Genomic DNA, 18278 nt, shown 5'->3' with positions numbered 1-18278 from the left:
TACGATGGCAACATCACTATAAATCGTCTGTGAAGTAAGGTGCACACAAGCAGTTTCCGTGGTGTAGCGGTTATCACGTCTGCCTAACACGCAGAAGGTCCCCGGTTCGATCCCGGGCGGAAACACTTTTCCATCTCTTTAAGCAAGACGTACTAACATGCATCTGCTACCATCTGTACCCGAAACCTTCGTAATCGCCTTCACGCGTCGGACCCGAGTGTCAATTGCTCACATCGAATAAGAAATTCATTTGATATTGACGGCGAGCTTTTTGCGCTGACTCAGCCACTGACGTGCGATCACTTTGCACAAAACGCTAGGGCTCGTCCGGGATTTGAACCCGGGACCTCCTGCACCCTAAGCAGGAATCATACCCCTAGACCAACGAGCCCTGTGACACGGCAATGCCAATTATTCCAGTCCATCCATGTCGTCCAGGGTGCCATGGAGGTATCGTGTACGCTGGCGGGATGGGGGCGGTGCGAATTCCCGCGATCGGCTTCCTTCCTGGGCTATTGGTACCTTCATGTAGAGCTGCCGCTGGGCTCGCACTGAATGCTGCTGAGAAAGTGATTGCTTTTGCTGATATGACTTGCAATAACGACTGCGCGAAACGCCGCTATCTCGTTAGGGGTGCTACGGCAGACACCCTCTCGAGCACCCCGAAGACTTCTTGAGCCCTCGGCTGTGATGGGTTCCAGGCTGACAAAGGAACTGTCGTGTGTGCATTCGCGGACGAGAGAAAGTCTGAGGCAAGTTCGAGTGAACATGGATGGACTCCTCAGGTCCGTCGTTTCCGTAGTGTAGCGGTTATCACGTCTGCTTCACACGCAGAAGGTCCCCGGTTCGATCCCGGGCGGGAACAGTATTTTCCTGCCTATGTCGTATTGTCCTCCAATGAGCCACGTCGTGTGTGGATCTGCTGCATGTCCCTTCGTTTGCAAGTACCACATTTATTGAATTTTTTAGTTACGATGGCAACATCACTATAAATCGTCTGTGAAGTAAGGTGCACACAAGCAGTTTCCGTGGTGTAGCGGTTATCACGTCTGCCTAACACGCAGAAGGTCCCCGGTTCGATCCCGGGCGGAAACACTTTTCCATCTCTTTAAGCAAGACGTACTAACATGCATCTGCTACCATCTGTACCCGAAACCTTCGTAATCGCCTTCACGCGTCGGACCCGAGTGTCAATTGCTCACATCGAATAAGAAATTCATTTGATATTGACGGCGAGCTTTTTGCGCTGACTCAGCCACTGACGTGCGATCACTTTGCACAAAACGCTAGGGCTCGTCCGGGATTTGAACCCGGGACCTCCTGCACCCTAAGCAGGAATCATACCCCTAGACCAACGAGCCCTGTGACACGGCAATGCCAATTATTCCAGTCCATCCATGTCGTCCAGGGTGCCATGGAGGTATCGTGTACGCTGGCGGGATGGGGGCGGTGCGAATTCCCGCGATCGGCTTCCTTCCTGGGCTATTGGTACCTTCATGTAGAGCTGCCGCTGGGCTCGCACTGAATGCTGCTGAGAAAGTGATTGCTTTTGCTGATATGACTTGCAATAACGACTGCGCGAAACGCCGCTATCTCGTTAGGGGTGCTACGGCAGACACCCTCTCGAGCACCCCGAAGACTTCTTGAGCCCTCGGCTGTGATGGGTTCCAGGCTGACAAAGGAACTGTCGTGTGTGCATTCGCGGACGAGAGAAAGTCTGAGGCAAGTTCGAGTGAACATGGATGGACTCCTCAGGTCCGTCGTTTCCGTAGTGTAGCGGTTATCACGTCTGCTTCACACGCAGAAGGTCCCCGGTTCGATCCCGGGCGGGAACAGTATTTTCCTGCCTATGTCGTATTGTCCTCCAATGAGCCACGTCGTGTGTGGATCTGCTGCATGTCCCTTCGTTTGCAAGTACCACATTTATTGAATTTTTTAGTTACGATGGCAACATCACTATAAGTCGTCTGTGAAGTAAGGTGCACACAAGCAGTTTCCGTGGTGTAGCGGTTATCACGTCTGCCTAACACGCAGAAGGTCCCCGGTTCGATCCCGGGCGGAAACACTTTTTCATCTCTTTAAGCAAGACGTACTAACATGCATCTGCTACCATCTGTACCCGAAACCTTCGTAATCGCCTTCACGCGTCGGACCCGAGTGTCAATTGCTCACATCGAATAAGAAATTCATTTGATATTGACGGCGAGCTTTTTGCGCTGACTCAGCCACTGACGTGCGATCACTTTGCACAAAACGCTAGGGCTCGTCCGGGATTTGAACCCGGGACCTCCTGCACCCTAAGCAGGAATCATACCCCTAGACCAACGAGCCCTGTGACACGGCGAATGCCAATTATTCCAGTCCCTCGATGTCGTCCAGGGTGCCCTGGAAGTCTCGTGTACGCTGGCGGGATGGGGGCGGCGCGAATTCCTGCGGTCGGCGGCCTTCCTGGGCTATTGGTACCTTCATGTAGAGCTGCCGCTGGGCTCGCACTGCCTGCTGCTGAGAAAGTGATTGCTTTTGCTGATATGACTTGCAATAACGACTGCGCGAAACGCCGCTATCTCGTTAGGGGTGCTACGACAGACACCCTCTCGAGCACCCCGAAGACTTCTTGAGCCCTCGGCTGTGATGGGTTCCAGGCTGACAAAAGAACTGTCGTGTGTGCATTCGCGGACGAGAGAAAGTCTGAGGCAAGTTCGAGTGAACAAGGATGGACTCCTCAGGTCCGTCATTTCCGTAGTGTAGCGGTTATCACGTCTGCTTCACACGCAGAAGGTCCCCGGTTCGATCCCGGGCGGGAACAGTATTTTCCTGCCTATGTCGTATTGTCCTCCAATGAGCCACGTCGTGTGTGGATCTGCTGCATGTCCCTTCGTTTGCAAGTACCACATTTATTGAATTTTTTAGTTACGATGGCAACATCACTATAAGTCGTCTGTGAAGTAAGGTGCACACAAGCAGTTTCCGTGGTGTAGCGGTTATCACGTCTGCCTAACACGCAGAAGGTCCCCGGTTCGATCCCGGGCGAAAACACTTTTTCATCTCTTTAAGCAAGACGTACTAACATGCATCTGCTACCATCTGTACCCGAAACCTTCGTAATCGCCTTCACGCGTCGGACCCGAGTGTCAATTGCTCACATCGAATAAGAAATTCATTTGATATTGACGGCGAGCTTTTTGCGCTGACTCAGCCACTGACGTGCGATCACTTTGCACAAAACGCTAGGGCTCGTCCGGGATTTGAACCCGGGACCTCCTGCACCCTAAGCAGGAATCATACCCCTAGACCAACGAGCCCTGTGACACGGCGAATGCCAATTATTCCAGTCCCTCGATGTTGTCCAGGGTGCCCTGGAAGTCTCGTGTACGCTGGCGGGATGGGGGCGGCGCGAATTCCTGCGGTCGGCGGCCTTCCTGGGCTATTGGTACCTTCATGTAGAGCTGCCGCTGGGCTCGCACTGCCTGCTGCTGAGAAAGTGATTGCTTTTGCTGATATGACTTGCAATAACGACTGCGCGAAACGCCGCTATCTCGTTAGGGGTGCTACGGCAGACACCCTCTCGAGCACCCCGAAGACTTCTTGAGCCCTCGGCTGTGATGGGTTCCAGGCTGACAAAGGAACTGTCGTGTGTGCATTCGCGGACGAGAGAAAGTCTGAGGCAAGTTCGAGTGAACAAGGATGGACTCCTCAGGTCCGTCGTTTCCGTAGTGTAGCGGTTATCACGTCTGCTTCACACGCAGAAGGTCCCCGGTTCGATCCCGGGCGGGAACAGTATTTTCCTGCCTATGTCGTATTGTCCTCCAATGAGCCACGTCGTGTGTGGATCTGCTGCATGTCCCTTCGTTTGCAAGTACCACATTTATTGAATTTTTTAGTTACGATGGCAACATCACTATAAATCGTCTGTGAAGTAAGGTGCACACAAGCAGTTTCAGTGGTGTAGCGGTTATCACGTCTGCCTAACACGCAGAAGGTCCCCGGTTCGATCCCGGGCGGAAACACTTTTCCATCTCTTTAAGCAAGACGTACTAACATGCATCTGCTACCATCTGTACCCGAAACCTTCGTAATCGCCTTCACGCGTCGGACCCGAGTGTCAATTGCTCACATCGAATAAGAAATTCATTTGATATTGACGGCGAGCTTTTTGCGCTGACTCAGCCACTGACGTGCGATCACTTTGCACAAAACGCTAGGGCTCGTCCGGGATTTGAACCCGGGACCTCCTGCACCCTAAGCAGGAATCATACCCCTAGACCAACGAGCCCTGTGACACGGCAATGCCAATTATTCCAGTCCATCCATGTCGTCCAGGGTGCCATGGAGGTATCGTGTACGCTGGCGGGATGGGGGCGGTGCGAATTCCCGCGATCGGCTTCCTTCCTGGGCTATTGGTACCTTCATGTAGAGCTGCCGCTGGGCTCGCACTGAATGCTGCTGAGAAAGTGATTGCTTTTGCTGATATGACTTGCAATAACGACTGCGCGAAACGCCGCTATCTCGTTAGGGGTGCTACGGCAGACACCCTCTCGAGCACCCCGAAGACTTCTTGAGCCCTCGGCTGTGATGGGTTCCAGGCTGACAAAGGAACTGTCGTGTGTGCATTCGCGGACGAGAGAAAGTCTGAGGCAAGTTCGAGTGAACATGGATGGACTCCTCAGGTCCGTCGTTTCCGTAGTGTAGCGGTTATCACGTCTGCTTCACACGCAGAAGGTCCCCGGTTCGATCCCGGGCGGGAACAGTATTTTCCTGCCTATGTCGTATTGTCCTCCAATGAGCCACGTCGTGTGTGGATCTGCTGCATGTCCCTTCGTTTGCAAGTACCACATTTATTGAATTTTTTAGTTACGATGGCAACATCACTATAAATCGTCTGTGAAGTAAGGTGCACACAAGCAGTTTCAGTGGTGTAGCGGTTATCACGTCTGCCTAACACGCAGAAGGTCCCCGGTTCGATCCCGGGCGGAAACACTTTTCCATCTCTTTAAGCAAGACGTACTAACATGCATCTGCTACCATCTGTACCCGAAACCTTCGTAATCGCCTTCACGCGTCGGACCCGAGTGTCAATTGCTCACATCGAATAAGAAATTCATTTGATATTGACGGCGAGCTTTTTGCGCTGACTCAGCCACTGACGTGCGATCACTTTGCACAAAACGCTAGGGCTCGTCCGGGATTTGAACCCGGGACCTCCTGCACCCTAAGCAGGAATCATACCCCTAGACCAACGAGCCCTGTGACACGGCAATGCCAATTATTCCAGTCCATCCATGTCGTCCAGGGTGCCATGGAGGTATCGTGTACGCTGGCGGGATGGGGGCGGTGCGAATTCCCGCGATCGGCTTCCTTCCTGGGCTATTGGTACCTTCATGTAGAGCTGCCGCTGGGCTCGCACTGAATGCTGCTGAGAAAGTGATTGCTTTTGCTGATATGACTTGCAATAACGACTGCGCGAAACGCCGCTATCTCGTTAGGGGTGCTACGGCAGACACCCTCTCGAGCACCCCGAAGACTTCTTGAGCCCTCGGCTGTGATGGGTTCCAGGCTGACAAAGGAACTGTCGTGTGTGCATTCGCGGACGAGAGAAAGTCTGAGGCAAGTTCGAGTGAACATGGATGGACTCCTCAGGTCCGTCGTTTCCGTAGTGTAGCGGTTATCACGTCTGCTTCACACGCAGAAGGTCCCCGGTTCGATCCCGGGCGGGAACAGTATTTTCCTGCCTATGTCGTATTGTCCTCCAATGAGCCACGTCGTGTGTGGATCTGCTGCATGTCCCTTCGTTTGCAAGTACCACATTTATTGAATTTTTTAGTTACGATGGCAACATCACTATAAATCGTCTGTGAAGTAAGGTGCACACAAGCAGTTTCCGTGGTGTAGCGGTTATCACGTCTGCCTAACACGCAGAAGGTCCCCGGTTCGATCCCGGGCGGAAACACTTTTCCATCTCTTTAAGCAAGACGTACTAACATGCATCTGCTACCATCTGTACCCGAAACCTTCGTAATCGCCTTCACGCGTCGGACCCGAGTGTCAATTGCTCACATCGAATAAGAAATTCATTTGATATTGACGGCGAGCTTTTTGCGCTGACTCAGCCACTGACGTGCGATCACTTTGCACAAAACGCTAGGGCTCGTCCGGGATTTGAACCCGGGACCTCCTGCACCCTAAGCAGGAATCATACCCCTAGACCAACGAGCCCTGTGACACGGCAATGCCAATTATTCCAGTCCATCCATGTCGTCCAGGGTGCCATGGAGGTATCGTGTACGCTGGCGGGATGGGGGCGGTGCGAATTCCCGCGATCGGCTTCCTTCCTGGGCTATTGGTACCTTCATGTAGAGCTGCCGCTGGGCTCGCACTGAATGCTGCTGAGAAAGTGATTGCTTTTGCTGATATGACTTGCAATAACGACTGCGCGAAACGCCGCTATCTCGTTAGGGGTGCTACGGCAGACACCCTCTCGAGCACCCCGAAGACTTCTTGAGCCCTCGGCTGTGATGGGTTCCAGGCTGACAAAGGAACTGTCGTGTGTGCATTCGCGGACGAGAGAAAGTCTGAGGCAAGTTCGAGTGAACATGGATGGACTCCTCAGGTCCGTCGTTTCCGTAGTGTAGCGGTTATCACGTCTGCTTCACACGCAGAAGGTCCCCGGTTCGATCCCGGGCGGGAACAGTATTTTCCTGCCTATGTCGTATTGTCCTCCAATGAGCCACGTCGTGTGTGGATCTGCTGCATGTCCCTTCGTTTGCAAGTACCACATTTATTGAATTTTTTAGTTACGATGGCAACATCACTATAAATCGTCTGTGAAGTAAGGTGCACACAAGCAGTTTCCGTGGTGTAGCGGTTATCACGTCTGCCTAACACGCAGAAGGTCCCCGGTTCGATCCCGGGCGGAAACACTTTTCCATCTCTTTAAGCAAGACGTACTAACATGCATCTGCTACCATCTGTACCCGAAACCTTCGTAATCGCCTTCACGCGTCGGACCCGAGTGTCAATTGCTCACATCGAATAAGAAATTCATTTGATATTGACGGCGAGCTTTTTGCGCTGACTCAGCCACTGACGTGCGATCACTTTGCACAAAACGCTAGGGCTCGTCCGGGATTTGAACCCGGGACCTCCTGCACCCTAAGCAGGAATCATACCCCTAGACCAACGAGCCCTGTGACACGGCAATGCCAATTATTCCAGTCCATCCATGTCGTCCAGGGTGCCATGGAGGTATCGTGTACGCTGGCGGGATGGGGGCGGTGCGAATTCCCGCGATCGGCTTCCTTCCTGGGCTATTGGTACCTTCATGTAGAGCTGCCGCTGGGCTCGCACTGAATGCTGCTGAGAAAGTGATTGCTTTTGCTGATATGACTTGCAATAACGACTGCGCGAAACGCCGCTATCTCGTTAGGGGTGCTACGGCAGACACCCTCTCGAGCACCCCGAAGACTTCTTGAGCCCTCGGCTGTGATGGGTTCCAGGCTGACAAAGGAACTGTCGTGTGTGCATTCGCGGACGAGAGAAAGTCTGAGGCAAGTTCGAGTGAACATGGATGGACTCCTCAGGTCCGTCGTTTCCGTAGTGTAGCGGTTATCACGTCTGCTTCACACGCAGAAGGTCCCCGGTTCGATCCCGGGCGGGAACAGTATTTTCCTGCCTATGTCGTATTGTCCTCCAATGAGCCACGTCGTGTGTGGATCTGCTGCATGTCCCTTCGTTTGCAAGTACCACATTTATTGAATTTTTTAGTTACGATGGCAACATCACTATAAGTCGTCTGTGAAGTAAGGTGCACACAAGCAGTTTCCGTGGTGTAGCGGTTATCACGTCTGCCTAACACGCAGAAGGTCCCCGGTTCGATCCCGGGCGGAAACACTTTTTCATCTCTTTAAGCAAGACGTACTAACATGCATCTGCTACCATCTGTACCCGAAACCTTCGTAATCGCCTTCACGCGTCGGACCCGAGTGTCAATTGCTCACATCGAATAAGAAATTCATTTGATATTGACGGCGAGCTTTTTGCGCTGACTCAGCCACTGACGTGCGATCACTTTGCACAAAACGCTAGGGCTCGTCCGGGATTTGAACCCGGGACCTCCTGCACCCTAAGCAGGAATCATACCCCTAGACCAACGAGCCCTGTGACACGGCGAATGCCAATTATTCCAGTCCCTCGATGTCGTCCAGGGTGCCCTGGAAGTCTCGTGTACGCTGGCGGGATGGGGGCGGCGCGAATTCCTGCGGTCGGCGGCCTTCCTGGGCTATTGGTACCTTCATGTAGAGCTGCCGCTGGGCTCGCACTGCCTGCTGCTGAGAAAGTGATTGCTTTTGCTGATATGACTTGCAATAACGACTGCGCGAAACGCCGCTATCTCGTTAGGGGTGCTACGGCAGACACCCTCTCGAGCACCCCGAAGACTTCTTGAGCCCTCGGCTGTGATGGGTTCCAGGCTGACAAAGGAACTGTCGTGTGTGCATTCGCGGACGAGAGAAAGTCTGAGGCAAGTTCGAGTGAACAAGGATGGACTCCTCAGGTCCGTCGTTTCCGTAGTGTAGCGGTTATCACGTCTGCTTCACACGCAGAAGGTCCCCGGTTCGATCCCGGGCGGGAACAGTATTTTCCTGCCTATGTCGTATTGTCCTCCAATGAGCCACGTCGTGTGTGGATCTGCTGCATGTCCCTTCGTTTGCAAGTACCACATTTATTGAATTTTTTAGTTACGATGGCAACATCACTATAAATCGTCTGTGAAGTAAGGTGCACACAAGCAGTTTCAGTGGTGTAGCGGTTATCACGTCTGCCTAACACGCAGAAGGTCCCCGGTTCGATCCCGGGCGGAAACACTTTTCCATCTCTTTAAGCAAGACGTACTAACATGCATCTGCTACCATCTGTACCCGAAACCTTCGTAATCGCCTTCACGCGTCGGACCCGAGTGTCAATTGCTCACATCGAATAAGAAATTCATTTGATATTGACGGCGAGCTTTTTGCGCTGACTCAGCCACTGACGTGCGATCACTTTGCACAAAACGCTAGGGCTCGTCCGGGATTTGAACCCGGGACCTCCTGCACCCTAAGCAGGAATCATACCCCTAGACCAACGAGCCCTGTGACACGGCAATGCCAATTATTCCAGTCCATCCATGTCGTCCAGGGTGCCATGGAGGTATCGTGTACGCTGGCGGGATGGGGGCGGTGCGAATTCCCGCGATCGGCTTCCTTCCTGGGCTATTGGTACCTTCATGTAGAGCTGCCGCTGGGCTCGCACTGAATGCTGCTGAGAAAGTGATTGCTTTTGCTGATATGACTTGCAATAACGACTGCGCGAAACGCCGCTATCTCGTTAGGGGTGCTACGGCAGACACCCTCTCGAGCACCCCGAAGACTTCTTGAGCCCTCGGCTGTGATGGGTTCCAGGCTGACAAAGGAACTGTCGTGTGTGCATTCGCGGACGAGAGAAAGTCTGAGGCAAGTTCGAGTGAACATGGATGGACTCCTCAGGTCCGTCGTTTCCGTAGTGTAGCGGTTATCACGTCTGCTTCACACGCAGAAGGTCCCCGGTTCGATCCCGGGCGGGAACAGTATTTTCCTGCCTATGTCGTATTGTCCTCCAATGAGCCACGTCGTGTGTGGATCTGCTGCATGTCCCTTCGTTTGCAAGTACCACATTTATTGAATTTTTTAGTTACGATGGCAACATCACTATAAATCGTCTGTGAAGTAAGGTGCACACAAGCAGTTTCAGTGGTGTAGCGGTTATCACGTCTGCCTAACACGCAGAAGGTCCCCGGTTCGATCCCGGGCGGAAACACTTTTCCATCTCTTTAAGCAAGACGTACTAACATGCATCTGCTACCATCTGTACCCGAAACCTTCGTAATCGCCTTCACGCGTCGGACCCGAGTGTCAATTGCTCACATCGAATAAGAAATTCATTTGATATTGACGGCGAGCTTTTTGCGCTGACTCAGCCACTGACGTGCGATCACTTTGCACAAAACGCTAGGGCTCGTCCGGGATTTGAACCCGGGACCTCCTGCACCCTAAGCAGGAATCATACCCCTAGACCAACGAGCCCTGTGACACGGCGAATGCCAATTATTCCAGTCCCTCGATGTCGTCCAGGGTGCCCTGGAAGTCTCGTGTACGCTGGCGGGATGGGGGCGGCGCGAATTCCTGCGGTCGGCGGCCTTCCTGGGCTATTGGTACCTTCATGTAGAGCTGCCGCTGGGCTCGCACTGCCTGCTGCTGAGAAAGTGATTGCTTTTGCTGATATGACTTGCAATAACGACTGCGCGAAACGCCGCTATCTCGTTAGGGGTGCTACGGCAGACACCCTCTCGAGCACCCCGAAGACTTCTTGAGCCCTCGGCTGTGATGGGTTCCAGGCTGACAAAGGAACTGTCGTGTGTGCATTCGCGGACGAGAGAAAGTCTGAGGCAAGTTCGAGTGAACAAGGATGGACTCCTCAGGTCCGTCGTTTCCGTAGTGTAGCGGTTATCACGTCTGCTTCACACGCAGAAGGTCCCCGGTTCGATCCCGGGCGGGAACAGTATTTTCCTGCCTATGTCGTATTGTCCTCCAATGAGCCACGTCGTGTGTGGATCTGCTGCATGTCCCTTCGTTTGCAAGTACCACATTTATTGAATTTTTTAGTTACGATGGCAACATCACTATAAATCGTCTGTGAAGTAAGGTGCACACAAGCAGTTTCAGTGGTGTAGCGGTTATCACGTCTGCCTAACACGCAGAAGGTCCCCGGTTCGATCCCGGGCGGAAACACTTTTCCATCTCTTTAAGCAAGACGTACTAACATGCATCTGCTACCATCTGTACCCGAAACCTTCGTAATCGCCTTCACGCGTCGGACCCGAGTGTCAATTGCTCACATCGAATAAGAAATTCATTTGATATTGACGGCGAGCTTTTTGCGCTGACTCAGCCACTGACGTGCGATCACTTTGCACAAAACGCTAGGGCTCGTCCGGGATTTGAACCCGGGACCTCCTGCACCCTAAGCAGGAATCATACCCCTAGACCAACGAGCCCTGTGACACGGCAATGCCAATTATTCCAGTCCATCCATGTCGTCCAGGGTGCCATGGAGGTATCGTGTACGCTGGCGGGATGGGGGCGGTGCGAATTCCCGCGATCGGCTTCCTTCCTGGGCTATTGGTACCTTCATGTAGAGCTGCCGCTGGGCTCGCACTGAATGCTGCTGAGAAAGTGATTGCTTTTGCTGATATGACTTGCAATAACGACTGCGCGAAACGCCGCTATCTCGTTAGGGGTGCTACGGCAGACACCCTCTCGAGCACCCCGAAGACTTCTTGAGCCCTCGGCTGTGATGGGTTCCAGGCTGACAAAGGAACTGTCGTGTGTGCATTCGCGGACGAGAGAAAGTCTGAGGCAAGTTCGAGTGAACATGGATGGACTCCTCAGGTCCGTCGTTTCCGTAGTGTAGCGGTTATCACGTCTGCTTCACACGCAGAAGGTCCCCGGTTCGATCCCGGGCGGGAACAGTATTTTCCTGCCTATGTCGTATTGTCCTCCAATGAGCCACGTCGTGTGTGGATCTGCTGCATGTCCCTTCGTTTGCAAGTACCACATTTATTGAATTTTTTAGTTACGATGGCAACATCACTATAAATCGTCTGTGAAGTAAGGTGCACACAAGCAGTTTCAGTGGTGTAGCGGTTATCACGTCTGCCTAACACGCAGAAGGTCCCCGGTTCGATCCCGGGCGGAAACACTTTTCCATCTCTTTAAGCAAGACGTACTAACATGCATCTGCTACCATCTGTACCCGAAACCTTCGTAATCGCCTTCACGCGTCGGACCCGAGTGTCAATTGCTCACATCGAATAAGAAATTCATTTGATATTGACGGCGAGCTTTTTGCGCTGACTCAGCCACTGACGTGCGATCACTTTGCACAAAACGCTAGGGCTCGTCCGGGATTTGAACCCGGGACCTCCTGCACCCTAAGCAGGAATCATACCCCTAGACCAACGAGCCCTGTGACACGGCAATGCCAATTATTCCAGTCCATCCATGTCGTCCAGGGTGCCATGGAGGTATCGTGTACGCTGGCGGGATGGGGGCGGTGCGAATTCCCGCGATCGGCTTCCTTCCTGGGCTATTGGTACCTTCATGTAGAGCTGCCGCTGGGCTCGCACTGAATGCTGCTGAGAAAGTGATTGCTTTTGCTGATATGACTTGCAATAACGACTGCGCGAAACGCCGCTATCTCGTTAGGGGTGCTACGGCAGACACCCTCTCGAGCACCCCGAAGACTTCTTGAGCCCTCGGCTGTGATGGGTTCCAGGCTGACAAAGGAACTGTCGTGTGTGCATTCGCGGACGAGAGAAAGTCTGAGGCAAGTTCGAGTGAACATGGATGGACTCCTCAGGTCCGTCGTTTCCGTAGTGTAGCGGTTATCACGTCTGCTTCACACGCAGAAGGTCCCCGGTTCGATCCCGGGCGGGAACAGTATTTTCCTGCCTATGTCGTATTGTCCTCCAATGAGCCACGTCGTGTGTGGATCTGCTGCATGTCCCTTCGTTTGCAAGTACCACATTTATTGAATTTTTTAGTTACGATGGCAACATCACTATAAGTCGTCTGTGAAGTAAGGTGCACACAAGCAGTTTCCGTGGTGTAGCGGTTATCACGTCTGCCTAACACGCAGAAGGTCCCCGGTTCGATCCCGGGCGGAAACACTTTTTCATCTCTTTAAGCAAGACGTACTAACATGCATCTGCTACCATCTGTACCCGAAACCTTCGTAATCGCCTTCACGCGTCGGACCCGAGTGTCAATTGCTCACATCGAATAAGAAATTCATTTGATATTGACGGCGAGCTTTTTGCGCTGACTCAGCCACTGACGTGCGATCACTTTGCACAAAACGCTAGGGCTCGTCCGGGATTTGAACCCGGGACCTCCTGCACCCTAAGCAGGAATCATACCCCTAGACCAACGAGCCCTGTGACACGGCGAATGCCAATTATTCCAGTCCCTCGATGTCGTCCAGGGTGCCCTGGAAGTCTCGTGTACGCTGGCGGGATGGGGGCGGCGCGAATTCCTGCGGTCGGCGGCCTTCCTGGGCTATTGGTACCTTCATGTAGAGCTGCCGCTGGGCTCGCACTGCCTGCTGCTGAGAAAGTGATTGCTTTTGCTGATATGACTTGCAATAACGACTGCGCGAAACGCCGCTATCTCGTTAGGGGTGCTACGGCAGACACCCTCTCGAGCACCCCGAAGACTTCTTGAGCCCTCGGCTGTGATGGGTTCCAGGCTGACAAAGGAACTGTCGTGTGTGCATTCGCGGACGAGAGAAAGTCTGAGGCAAGTTCGAGTGAACATGGATGGACTCCTCAGGTCCGTCGTTTCCGTAGTGTAGCGGTTATCACGTCTGCTTCACACGCAGAAGGTCCCCGGTTCGATCCCGGGCGGGAACAGTATTTTCCTGCCTATGTCGTATTGTCCTCCAATGAGCCACGTCGTGTGTGGATCTGCTGCATGTCCCTTCGTTTGCAAGTACCACATTTATTGAATTTTTTAGTTACGATGGCAACATCACTATAAATCGTCTGTGAAGTAAGGTGCACACAAGCAGTTTCAGTGGTGTAGCGGTTATCACGTCTGCCTAACACGCAGAAGGTCCCCGGTTCGATCCCGGGCGGAAACACTTTTCCATCTCTTTAAGCAAGACGTACTAACATGCATCTGCTACCATCTGTACCCGAAACCTTCGTAATCGCCTTCACGCGTCGGACCCGAGTGTCAATTGCTCACATCGAATAAGAAATTCATTTGATATTGACGGCGAGCTTTTTGCGCTGACTCAGCCACTGACGTGCGATCACTTTGCACAAAACGCTAGGGCTCGTCCGGGATTTGAACCCGGGACCTCCTGCACCCTAAGCAGGAATCATACCCCTAGACCAACGAGCCCTGTGACACGGCAATGCCAATTATTCCAGTCCATCCATGTCGTCCAGGGTGCCATGGAGGTATCGTGTACGCTGGCGGGATGGGGGCGGTGCGAATTCCCGCGATCGGCTTCCTTCCTGGGCTATTGGTACCTTCATGTAGAGCTGCCGCTGGGCTCGCACTGAATGCTGCTGAGAAAGTGATTGCTTTTGCTGATATGACTTGCAATAACGACTGCGCGAAACGCCGCTATCTCGTTAGGGGTGCTACGGCAGACACCCTCTCGAGCACCCCGAAGACTTCTTGAGCCCTCGGCTGTGATGGGTTCCAGGCTGACAAAGGAACTGTCGTGTGTGCATTCGCGGACGAGAGAAAGTCTGAGGCAAGTTCGAGTGAACATGGATGGACTCCTCAGGTCCGTCGTTTCCGTAGTGTAGCGGTTATCACGTCTGCTTCACACGCAGAAGGTCCCCGGTTCGATCCCGGGCGGGAACAGTATTTTCCTGCCTATGTCGTATTGTCCTCCAATGAGCCACGTCGTGTGTGGATCTGCTGCATGTCCCTTCGTTTGCAAGTACCACATTTATTGAATTTTTTAGTTACGATGGCAACATCACTATAAGTCGTCTGTGAAGTAAGGTGCACACAAGCAGTTTCCGTGGTGTAGCGGTTATCACGTCTGCCTAACACGCAGAAGGTCCCCGGTTCGATCCCGGGCGGAAACACTTTTTCATCTCTTTAAGCAAGACGTACTAACATGCATCTGCTACCATCTGTACCCGAAACCTTCGTAATCGCCTTCACGCGTCGGACCCGAGTGTCAATTGCTCACATCGAATAAGAAATTCATTTGATATTGACGGCGAGCTTTTTGCGCTGACTCAGCCACTGACGTGCGATCACTTTGCACAAAACGCTAGGGCTCGTCCGGGATTTGAACCCGGGACCTCCTGCACCCTAAGCAGGAATCATACCCCTAGACCAACGAGCCCTGTGACACGGCAATGCCAATTATTCCAGTCCATCCATGTCGTCCAGGGTGCCATGGAGGTATCGTGTACGCTGGCGGGATGGGGGCGGTGCGAATTCCCGCGATCGGCTTCCTTCCTGGGCTATTGGTACCTTCATGTAGAGCTGCCGCTGGGCTCGCACTGAATGCTGCTGAGAAAGTGATTGCTTTTGCTGATATGACTTGCAATAACGACTGCGCGAAACGCCGCTATCTCGTTAGGGGTGCTACGGCAGACACCCTCTCGAGCACCCCGAAGACTTCTTGAGCCCTCGGCTGTGATGGGTTCCAGGCTGACAAAGGAACTGTCGTGTGTGCATTCGCGGACGAGAGAAAGTCTGAGGCAAGTTCGAGTGAACATGGATGGACTCCTCAGGTCCGTCGTTTCCGTAGTGTAGCGGTTATCACGTCTGCTTCACACGCAGAAGGTCCCCGGTTCGATCCCGGGCGGGAACAGTATTTTCCTGCCTATGTCGTATTGTCCTCCAATGAGCCACGTCGTGTGTGGATCTGCTGCATGTCCCTTCGTTTGCAAGTACCACATTTATTGAATTTTTTAGTTACGATGGCAACATCACTATAAATCGTCTGTGAAGTAAGGTGCACACAAGCAGTTTCAGTGGTGTAGCGGTTATCACGTCTGCCTAACACGCAGAAGGTCCCCGGTTCGATCCCGGGCGGAAACACTTTTCCATCTCTTTAAGCAAGACGTACTAACATGCATCTGCTACCATCTGTACCCGAAACCTTCGTAATCGCCTTCACGCGTCGGACCCGAGTGTCAATTGCTCACATCGAATAAGAAATTCATTTGATATTGACGGCGAGCTTTTTGCGCTGACTCAGCCACTGACGTGCGATCACTTTGCACAAAACGCTAGGGCTCGTCCGGGATTTGAACCCGGGACCTCCTGCACCCTAAGCAGGAATCATACCCCTAGACCAACGAGCCCTGTGACACGGCAATGCCAATTATTCCAGTCCATCCATGTCGTCCAGGGTGCCATGGAGGTATCGTGTACGCTGGCGGGATGGGGGCGGTGCGAATTCCCGCGATCGGCTTCCTTCCTGGGCTATTGGTACCTTCATGTAGAGCTGCCGCTGGGCTCGCACTGAATGCTGCTGAGAAAGTGATTGCTTTTGCTGATATGACTTGCAATAACGACTGCGCGAAACGCCGCTATCTCGTTAGGGGTGCTACGGCAGACACCCTCTCGAGCACCCCGAAGACTTCTTGAGCCCTCGGCTGTGATGGGTTCCAGGCTGACAAAGGAACTGTCGTGTGTGCATTCGCGGACGAGAGAAAGTCTGAGGCAAGTTCGAGTGAACATGGATGGACTCCTCAGGTCCGTCGTTTCCGTAGTGTAGCGGTTATCACGTCTGCTTCACACGCAGAAGGTCCCCGGTTCGATCCCGGGCGGGAACAGTATTTTCCTGCCTATGTCGTATTGTCCTCCAATGAGCCACGTCGTGTGTGGATCTGCTGCATGTCCCTTCGTTTGCAAGTACCACATTTATTGAATTTTTTAGTTACGATGGCAACATCACTATAAATCGTCTGTGAAGTAAGGTGCACACAAGCAGTTTCCGTGGTGTAGCGGTTATCACGTCTGCCTAACACGCAGAAGGTCCCCGGTTCGATCCCGGGCGGAAACACTTTTCCATCTCTTTAAGCAAGACGTACTAACATGCATCTGCTACCATCTGTACCCGAAACCTTCGTAATCGCCTTCACGCGTCGGACCCGAGTGTCAATTGCTCACATCGAATAAGAAATTCATTTGATATTGACGGCGAGCTTTTTGCGCTGACTCAGCCACTGACGTGCGATCACTTTGCACAAAACGCTAGGGCTCGTCCGGGATTTGAACCCGGGACCTCCTGCACCCTAAGCAGGAATCATACCCCTAGACCAACGAGCCCTGTGACACGGCAATGCCAATTATTCCAGTCCATCCATGTCGTCCAGGGTGCCATGGAGGTATCGTGTACGCTGGCGGGATGGGGGCGGTGCGAATTCCCGCGATCGGCTTCCTTCCTGGGCTATTGGTACCTTCATGTAGAGCTGCCGCTGGGCTCGCACTGAATGCTGCTGAGAAAGTGATTGCTTTTGCTGATATGACTTGCAATAACGACTGCGCGAAACGCCGCTATCTCGTTAGGGGTGCTACGGCAGACACCCTCTCGAGCACCCCGAAGACTTCTTGAGCCCTCGGCTGTGATGGGTTCCAGGCTGACAAAGGAACTGTCGTGTGTGCATTCGCGGACGAGAGAAAGTCTGAGGCAAGTTCGAGTGAACATGGATGGACTCCTCAGGTCCGTCGTTTCCGTAGTGTAGCGGTTATCACGTCTGCTTCACACGCAGAAGGTCCCCGGTTCGATCCCGGGCGGGAACAGTATTTTCCTGCCTATGTCGTATTGTCCTCCAATGAGCCACGTCGTGTGTGGATCTGCTGCATGTCCCTTCGTTTGCAAGTACCACATTTATTGAATTTTTTAGTTACGATGGCAACATCACTATAAGTCGTCTGTGAAGTAAGGTGCACACAAGCAGTTTCCGTGGTGTAGCGGTTATCACGTCTGCCTAACACGCAGAAGGTCCCCGGTTCGATCCCGGCGGAAACACTTTTTCATCTCTTTAAGCAAGACGTACTAACATGCATCTGCTACCATCTGTACCCGAAACCTTCGTAATCGCCTTCACGCGTCGGACCCGAGTGTCAATTGCTCACATCGAATAAGAAATTCATTTGATATTGACGGCGAGCTTTTTGCGCTGACTCAGCCACTGACGTGCGATCACTTTGCACAAAACGCTAGGGCTCGTCCGGGATTTGAACCCGGGACCTCCTGCACCCTAAGCAGGAATCATACCCCTAGACCAACGAGCCCTGTGACACGGCGAATGCCAATTATTCCAGTCCCTCGATGTCGTCCAGGGTGCCCTGGAAGTCTCGTGTACGCTGGCGGGATGGGGGCGGCGCGAATTCCTGCGGTCGGCGGCCTTCCTGGGCTATTGGTACCTTCATGTAGAGCTGCCGCTGGGCTCGCACTGCCTGCTGCTGAGAAAGTGATTGCTTTTGCTGATATGACTTGCAATAACGACTGCGCGAAACGCCGCTATCTCGTTAGGGGTGCTACGGCAGACACCCTCTCGAGCACCCCGAAGACTTCTTGAGCCCTCGGCTGTGATGGGTTCCAGGCTGACAAAGGAACTGTCGTGTGTGCATTCGCGGACGAGAGAAAGTCTGAGGCAAGTTCGAGTGAACATGGATGGACTCCTCAGGTCCGTCGTTTCCGTAGTGTAGCGGTTA

At 53.0% G+C, this 18278-nt stretch overlaps 56 non-coding genes across 56 annotated transcripts; 37 read left to right on the top strand and 19 right to left on the bottom strand.

The window, feature by feature from the left end:
• The first annotated feature begins 52 nt into the window (after nt 1-52).
• Nucleotides 53-125, top strand: Trnav-aac (transfer RNA valine (anticodon AAC)). The gene has a single exon. It is a non-coding gene; the product is annotated as a tRNA-Val (tRNA).
• A 194-nt stretch (nt 126-319) lies between these two features.
• On the bottom strand, nt 320-391 carry Trnap-agg (transfer RNA proline (anticodon AGG)). Its single transcript has one exon. It is a non-coding gene; the product is annotated as a tRNA-Pro (tRNA).
• A 401-nt stretch (nt 392-792) lies between these two features.
• Trnav-cac (transfer RNA valine (anticodon CAC)) lies at nt 793-865 on the top strand. Its single transcript has one exon. It is a non-coding gene; the product is annotated as a tRNA-Val (tRNA).
• A 157-nt stretch (nt 866-1022) lies between these two features.
• On the top strand, nt 1023-1095 carry Trnav-aac (transfer RNA valine (anticodon AAC)). The gene has a single exon. It is a non-coding gene; the product is annotated as a tRNA-Val (tRNA).
• A 194-nt stretch (nt 1096-1289) lies between these two features.
• On the bottom strand, nt 1290-1361 carry Trnap-agg (transfer RNA proline (anticodon AGG)). The gene has a single exon. It is a non-coding gene; the product is annotated as a tRNA-Pro (tRNA).
• Nucleotides 1362-1762: 401 nt separating this feature from the next.
• On the top strand, nt 1763-1835 carry Trnav-cac (transfer RNA valine (anticodon CAC)). The gene has a single exon. It is a non-coding gene; the product is annotated as a tRNA-Val (tRNA).
• A 157-nt stretch (nt 1836-1992) lies between these two features.
• On the top strand, nt 1993-2065 carry Trnav-aac (transfer RNA valine (anticodon AAC)). The gene has a single exon. It is a non-coding gene; the product is annotated as a tRNA-Val (tRNA).
• Nucleotides 2066-2259: 194 nt separating this feature from the next.
• Nucleotides 2260-2331, bottom strand: Trnap-agg (transfer RNA proline (anticodon AGG)). The gene has a single exon. It is a non-coding gene; the product is annotated as a tRNA-Pro (tRNA).
• Nucleotides 2332-2733: 402 nt separating this feature from the next.
• Nucleotides 2734-2806, top strand: Trnav-cac (transfer RNA valine (anticodon CAC)). Its single transcript has one exon. It is a non-coding gene; the product is annotated as a tRNA-Val (tRNA).
• A 157-nt stretch (nt 2807-2963) lies between these two features.
• Nucleotides 2964-3036, top strand: Trnav-aac (transfer RNA valine (anticodon AAC)). The gene has a single exon. It is a non-coding gene; the product is annotated as a tRNA-Val (tRNA).
• Nucleotides 3037-3230: 194 nt separating this feature from the next.
• Nucleotides 3231-3302, bottom strand: Trnap-agg (transfer RNA proline (anticodon AGG)). Its single transcript has one exon. It is a non-coding gene; the product is annotated as a tRNA-Pro (tRNA).
• A 402-nt stretch (nt 3303-3704) lies between these two features.
• On the top strand, nt 3705-3777 carry Trnav-cac (transfer RNA valine (anticodon CAC)). Its single transcript has one exon. It is a non-coding gene; the product is annotated as a tRNA-Val (tRNA).
• A 157-nt stretch (nt 3778-3934) lies between these two features.
• Nucleotides 3935-4007, top strand: Trnav-aac (transfer RNA valine (anticodon AAC)). The gene has a single exon. It is a non-coding gene; the product is annotated as a tRNA-Val (tRNA).
• A 194-nt stretch (nt 4008-4201) lies between these two features.
• Nucleotides 4202-4273, bottom strand: Trnap-agg (transfer RNA proline (anticodon AGG)). Its single transcript has one exon. It is a non-coding gene; the product is annotated as a tRNA-Pro (tRNA).
• A 401-nt stretch (nt 4274-4674) lies between these two features.
• On the top strand, nt 4675-4747 carry Trnav-cac (transfer RNA valine (anticodon CAC)). Its single transcript has one exon. It is a non-coding gene; the product is annotated as a tRNA-Val (tRNA).
• Nucleotides 4748-4904: 157 nt separating this feature from the next.
• Nucleotides 4905-4977, top strand: Trnav-aac (transfer RNA valine (anticodon AAC)). The gene has a single exon. It is a non-coding gene; the product is annotated as a tRNA-Val (tRNA).
• A 194-nt stretch (nt 4978-5171) lies between these two features.
• On the bottom strand, nt 5172-5243 carry Trnap-agg (transfer RNA proline (anticodon AGG)). The gene has a single exon. It is a non-coding gene; the product is annotated as a tRNA-Pro (tRNA).
• A 401-nt stretch (nt 5244-5644) lies between these two features.
• On the top strand, nt 5645-5717 carry Trnav-cac (transfer RNA valine (anticodon CAC)). Its single transcript has one exon. It is a non-coding gene; the product is annotated as a tRNA-Val (tRNA).
• A 157-nt stretch (nt 5718-5874) lies between these two features.
• Nucleotides 5875-5947, top strand: Trnav-aac (transfer RNA valine (anticodon AAC)). Its single transcript has one exon. It is a non-coding gene; the product is annotated as a tRNA-Val (tRNA).
• A 194-nt stretch (nt 5948-6141) lies between these two features.
• Nucleotides 6142-6213, bottom strand: Trnap-agg (transfer RNA proline (anticodon AGG)). The gene has a single exon. It is a non-coding gene; the product is annotated as a tRNA-Pro (tRNA).
• Nucleotides 6214-6614: 401 nt separating this feature from the next.
• Nucleotides 6615-6687, top strand: Trnav-cac (transfer RNA valine (anticodon CAC)). Its single transcript has one exon. It is a non-coding gene; the product is annotated as a tRNA-Val (tRNA).
• A 157-nt stretch (nt 6688-6844) lies between these two features.
• Trnav-aac (transfer RNA valine (anticodon AAC)) lies at nt 6845-6917 on the top strand. The gene has a single exon. It is a non-coding gene; the product is annotated as a tRNA-Val (tRNA).
• Nucleotides 6918-7111: 194 nt separating this feature from the next.
• Nucleotides 7112-7183, bottom strand: Trnap-agg (transfer RNA proline (anticodon AGG)). The gene has a single exon. It is a non-coding gene; the product is annotated as a tRNA-Pro (tRNA).
• Nucleotides 7184-7584: 401 nt separating this feature from the next.
• On the top strand, nt 7585-7657 carry Trnav-cac (transfer RNA valine (anticodon CAC)). Its single transcript has one exon. It is a non-coding gene; the product is annotated as a tRNA-Val (tRNA).
• A 157-nt stretch (nt 7658-7814) lies between these two features.
• On the top strand, nt 7815-7887 carry Trnav-aac (transfer RNA valine (anticodon AAC)). Its single transcript has one exon. It is a non-coding gene; the product is annotated as a tRNA-Val (tRNA).
• Nucleotides 7888-8081: 194 nt separating this feature from the next.
• Nucleotides 8082-8153, bottom strand: Trnap-agg (transfer RNA proline (anticodon AGG)). Its single transcript has one exon. It is a non-coding gene; the product is annotated as a tRNA-Pro (tRNA).
• A 402-nt stretch (nt 8154-8555) lies between these two features.
• Trnav-cac (transfer RNA valine (anticodon CAC)) lies at nt 8556-8628 on the top strand. Its single transcript has one exon. It is a non-coding gene; the product is annotated as a tRNA-Val (tRNA).
• Nucleotides 8629-8785: 157 nt separating this feature from the next.
• Nucleotides 8786-8858, top strand: Trnav-aac (transfer RNA valine (anticodon AAC)). The gene has a single exon. It is a non-coding gene; the product is annotated as a tRNA-Val (tRNA).
• Nucleotides 8859-9052: 194 nt separating this feature from the next.
• On the bottom strand, nt 9053-9124 carry Trnap-agg (transfer RNA proline (anticodon AGG)). Its single transcript has one exon. It is a non-coding gene; the product is annotated as a tRNA-Pro (tRNA).
• Nucleotides 9125-9525: 401 nt separating this feature from the next.
• Nucleotides 9526-9598, top strand: Trnav-cac (transfer RNA valine (anticodon CAC)). The gene has a single exon. It is a non-coding gene; the product is annotated as a tRNA-Val (tRNA).
• A 157-nt stretch (nt 9599-9755) lies between these two features.
• Nucleotides 9756-9828, top strand: Trnav-aac (transfer RNA valine (anticodon AAC)). Its single transcript has one exon. It is a non-coding gene; the product is annotated as a tRNA-Val (tRNA).
• A 194-nt stretch (nt 9829-10022) lies between these two features.
• Nucleotides 10023-10094, bottom strand: Trnap-agg (transfer RNA proline (anticodon AGG)). The gene has a single exon. It is a non-coding gene; the product is annotated as a tRNA-Pro (tRNA).
• A 402-nt stretch (nt 10095-10496) lies between these two features.
• Trnav-cac (transfer RNA valine (anticodon CAC)) lies at nt 10497-10569 on the top strand. The gene has a single exon. It is a non-coding gene; the product is annotated as a tRNA-Val (tRNA).
• A 157-nt stretch (nt 10570-10726) lies between these two features.
• On the top strand, nt 10727-10799 carry Trnav-aac (transfer RNA valine (anticodon AAC)). The gene has a single exon. It is a non-coding gene; the product is annotated as a tRNA-Val (tRNA).
• Nucleotides 10800-10993: 194 nt separating this feature from the next.
• On the bottom strand, nt 10994-11065 carry Trnap-agg (transfer RNA proline (anticodon AGG)). Its single transcript has one exon. It is a non-coding gene; the product is annotated as a tRNA-Pro (tRNA).
• A 401-nt stretch (nt 11066-11466) lies between these two features.
• Nucleotides 11467-11539, top strand: Trnav-cac (transfer RNA valine (anticodon CAC)). Its single transcript has one exon. It is a non-coding gene; the product is annotated as a tRNA-Val (tRNA).
• A 157-nt stretch (nt 11540-11696) lies between these two features.
• Trnav-aac (transfer RNA valine (anticodon AAC)) lies at nt 11697-11769 on the top strand. The gene has a single exon. It is a non-coding gene; the product is annotated as a tRNA-Val (tRNA).
• Nucleotides 11770-11963: 194 nt separating this feature from the next.
• Nucleotides 11964-12035, bottom strand: Trnap-agg (transfer RNA proline (anticodon AGG)). The gene has a single exon. It is a non-coding gene; the product is annotated as a tRNA-Pro (tRNA).
• A 401-nt stretch (nt 12036-12436) lies between these two features.
• On the top strand, nt 12437-12509 carry Trnav-cac (transfer RNA valine (anticodon CAC)). The gene has a single exon. It is a non-coding gene; the product is annotated as a tRNA-Val (tRNA).
• Nucleotides 12510-12666: 157 nt separating this feature from the next.
• Trnav-aac (transfer RNA valine (anticodon AAC)) lies at nt 12667-12739 on the top strand. Its single transcript has one exon. It is a non-coding gene; the product is annotated as a tRNA-Val (tRNA).
• Nucleotides 12740-12933: 194 nt separating this feature from the next.
• Trnap-agg (transfer RNA proline (anticodon AGG)) lies at nt 12934-13005 on the bottom strand. Its single transcript has one exon. It is a non-coding gene; the product is annotated as a tRNA-Pro (tRNA).
• A 402-nt stretch (nt 13006-13407) lies between these two features.
• Trnav-cac (transfer RNA valine (anticodon CAC)) lies at nt 13408-13480 on the top strand. The gene has a single exon. It is a non-coding gene; the product is annotated as a tRNA-Val (tRNA).
• A 157-nt stretch (nt 13481-13637) lies between these two features.
• Nucleotides 13638-13710, top strand: Trnav-aac (transfer RNA valine (anticodon AAC)). The gene has a single exon. It is a non-coding gene; the product is annotated as a tRNA-Val (tRNA).
• Nucleotides 13711-13904: 194 nt separating this feature from the next.
• Trnap-agg (transfer RNA proline (anticodon AGG)) lies at nt 13905-13976 on the bottom strand. The gene has a single exon. It is a non-coding gene; the product is annotated as a tRNA-Pro (tRNA).
• Nucleotides 13977-14377: 401 nt separating this feature from the next.
• Trnav-cac (transfer RNA valine (anticodon CAC)) lies at nt 14378-14450 on the top strand. The gene has a single exon. It is a non-coding gene; the product is annotated as a tRNA-Val (tRNA).
• Nucleotides 14451-14607: 157 nt separating this feature from the next.
• Trnav-aac (transfer RNA valine (anticodon AAC)) lies at nt 14608-14680 on the top strand. Its single transcript has one exon. It is a non-coding gene; the product is annotated as a tRNA-Val (tRNA).
• A 194-nt stretch (nt 14681-14874) lies between these two features.
• Trnap-agg (transfer RNA proline (anticodon AGG)) lies at nt 14875-14946 on the bottom strand. Its single transcript has one exon. It is a non-coding gene; the product is annotated as a tRNA-Pro (tRNA).
• Nucleotides 14947-15347: 401 nt separating this feature from the next.
• Trnav-cac (transfer RNA valine (anticodon CAC)) lies at nt 15348-15420 on the top strand. Its single transcript has one exon. It is a non-coding gene; the product is annotated as a tRNA-Val (tRNA).
• Nucleotides 15421-15577: 157 nt separating this feature from the next.
• Nucleotides 15578-15650, top strand: Trnav-aac (transfer RNA valine (anticodon AAC)). The gene has a single exon. It is a non-coding gene; the product is annotated as a tRNA-Val (tRNA).
• Nucleotides 15651-15844: 194 nt separating this feature from the next.
• On the bottom strand, nt 15845-15916 carry Trnap-agg (transfer RNA proline (anticodon AGG)). The gene has a single exon. It is a non-coding gene; the product is annotated as a tRNA-Pro (tRNA).
• A 401-nt stretch (nt 15917-16317) lies between these two features.
• On the top strand, nt 16318-16390 carry Trnav-cac (transfer RNA valine (anticodon CAC)). Its single transcript has one exon. It is a non-coding gene; the product is annotated as a tRNA-Val (tRNA).
• Nucleotides 16391-16547: 157 nt separating this feature from the next.
• Trnav-aac (transfer RNA valine (anticodon AAC)) lies at nt 16548-16620 on the top strand. Its single transcript has one exon. It is a non-coding gene; the product is annotated as a tRNA-Val (tRNA).
• Nucleotides 16621-16814: 194 nt separating this feature from the next.
• Nucleotides 16815-16886, bottom strand: Trnap-agg (transfer RNA proline (anticodon AGG)). The gene has a single exon. It is a non-coding gene; the product is annotated as a tRNA-Pro (tRNA).
• A 401-nt stretch (nt 16887-17287) lies between these two features.
• On the top strand, nt 17288-17360 carry Trnav-cac (transfer RNA valine (anticodon CAC)). Its single transcript has one exon. It is a non-coding gene; the product is annotated as a tRNA-Val (tRNA).
• Nucleotides 17361-17517: 157 nt separating this feature from the next.
• Trnav-aac (transfer RNA valine (anticodon AAC)) lies at nt 17518-17589 on the top strand. The gene has a single exon. It is a non-coding gene; the product is annotated as a tRNA-Val (tRNA).
• Nucleotides 17590-17783: 194 nt separating this feature from the next.
• Nucleotides 17784-17855, bottom strand: Trnap-agg (transfer RNA proline (anticodon AGG)). Its single transcript has one exon. It is a non-coding gene; the product is annotated as a tRNA-Pro (tRNA).
• Nucleotides 17856-18278: the final 423 nt, after the last annotated feature.

This window comes from Schistocerca serialis, unplaced genomic scaffold (assembly GCF_023864345.2).
Source record: "Schistocerca serialis cubense isolate TAMUIC-IGC-003099 unplaced genomic scaffold, iqSchSeri2.2 HiC_scaffold_717, whole genome shotgun sequence".
Classification (NCBI taxonomy): domain Eukaryota; kingdom Metazoa; phylum Arthropoda; class Insecta; order Orthoptera; family Acrididae; genus Schistocerca; species Schistocerca serialis.
This window is presented reverse-complemented; position numbering and strand designations above follow the sequence as displayed.